The sequence below is a fragment of the Nelumbo nucifera genome, chromosome 3 (genome assembly GCF_055504915.1).
Source record: "Nelumbo nucifera cultivar China Antique chromosome 3, China Antique-T2T, whole genome shotgun sequence".
Taxonomy (NCBI): Eukaryota; Viridiplantae; Streptophyta; class Magnoliopsida; order Proteales; family Nelumbonaceae; genus Nelumbo; species Nelumbo nucifera.
This window is the reverse complement of record NC_142651.1, coordinates 75134981-75137161: the sequence shown is the minus strand read 5'-3', so window position 1 is coordinate 75137161 and position 2181 is coordinate 75134981.

The window sequence follows — 2181 nt, the reverse complement described above, 5'->3', positions numbered from 1 at the left end:
TTTTGTTAGAATATTTAAATAATTCTTAACTTTTTTTAGATAGATATAGATAAAAAGTAGGAGAGAGGATAAATAGGAATTAGGAGATATACTCTTTATTAAATTAGAGATCATTTTAGAGATAAATAGGAATTAGAGATAATTTAGAAGATAAATAGGAATTAGAGATAATTTTGGAGAAAGTGGGGGAGGTAGTTTAGGAGAAATTTTAGGAGAAGAATTTATTTAGGTTCTTGAAAAGTGCATCTCATTGGTTGTTTCAAAAATGACATGGAATAAAAAAAATTCAAAAAAAGGAGAAATATTCTTGACCACTTTGTTTTAATATATACTAGTGGGGACTCGTGCGATGCACAAGATTTATTAAGCGAAAGTTAAATAATAGAAATGGTCATTTACTAAAATACCCCTTATAGTTTCATGGATTTACTAAAATCTACCCTATGGTTAAAATTTTAAATTTATTTTTTAATAATTGCATTGTAATTTTTAAATTTTAATTTAATTTTTAAGTTTAAATTTTTTGAACTGACTAACCAAACCAAAAAATCGACCCAAAACCGTACAACTTGAGTTGGTTAGTTTTTACAAAAGGTCAGTCAGTTTCAACTGACCAACTCACCAACCTGACCAGGTCAATTTGGTTGGCCAAATAGCCTACGACCGAACCGAACCAAATAATGAACACATAATTTCAGCTAAATTAATAGTCTCATCTCTAATAAATAACAATAGTTTAATCTCCAATAATTATTGAAAATTTATAGCGAAAATACACAATTATTGAAAATATAATGATAATGAAAAAAATACAATTAGTACTAAAAATATATTAACTTATTCAATAAATAATATAATCTCAAATAATAGTTTAATCTCTAATAAATTTTAATAAATAAGTTATAACAAAAATACAATAAGTACAATATATTAAATTTAAAAATTTCAATAATAGTAGTTTAATCTCCAATAATTATTGAAAGTTTTCTATTAAATAACAAAACAAAATAAATCTATACATAATCATTGAAAATAGATTTATCACAAAAAACAATAAATAATTTTTGAAATACCATAAATATTGATTTTAGTATATATAATTATATAATAAATACAGATTAAAAGTTTAAAATTATTATTAAAAAATACTATTTTTTTTGAAAGTTATTTTCTCGAATTATTACTTGATATAAGTAAATAGTTATTTACAATATTATGTAAAAACATTAAATTATTATTAATTTCAATATTATGTTATAATTATTTTTCTACTTTTCATATATTTTTTTTAAATTTATTACATAATTTCTTTATTTTAACTATTTAAAATCTAGTTATGTTAAATATTTTGCTATGTAAAATTTTTAGTTATTTAAATACTTAAATAATATGTAAAATATTTAAAATTTAAAATATTAATTATTTATTGAATTTAATTATCCATAAAATCATAATTTATACTATTATTACATAATTTTGTTATTAACTTTGTAATATATTAAATTATTTTTAAATTCAATATTATGTTATTTTTTACTTTGAAGATTTTTTTAATTTATTACATAAATTTGTTATTTAACTATTTAAAATCTAGTTATGATGAATATTTTGTTACTTAAATATTTAAATAATCTATAAAATATTTAGATTTTTTTGTTATTTGCATTTTATTTATTTAAAGCTTTTATATATTATTAAATATTTGAAAAACATTTAAATTGATAATCCGGAAAAACATAATTTAAATTGTTAGTACATAATTTTGTGATATACTTTGTAAAAACATAAAATTATTTTTTGTGTTTTTAATAAATATTTTAAAGTTATTATATAATTTTGTTAGAATATTTAAATAATTCTTACATTTTTTCGAACTTTCTTTAGATAGATATAGATAAAAAGTAGGGGAGAGGATAAATAGGAATTAGAGATAATTTAGGAGACAAACTCTCTATTAAATTTGGGATAATTTTGGAGATAAATAGGAATTAGAGATAATTTAGAAGATAAATAGGAATTAGAGATAATTTTGGAGAAAGTGGGAGAGATAGTTTAGGAGAAATTTTTGGAGAAGTGATTATTTAGATTATTGAGAAAGTGCATCTCATTGGTTGTTTTAAAAATGGCGTTGAATAAAAAAATAAAAAATTCAAAAAAATGAGAAAATTTCTTGACGACATT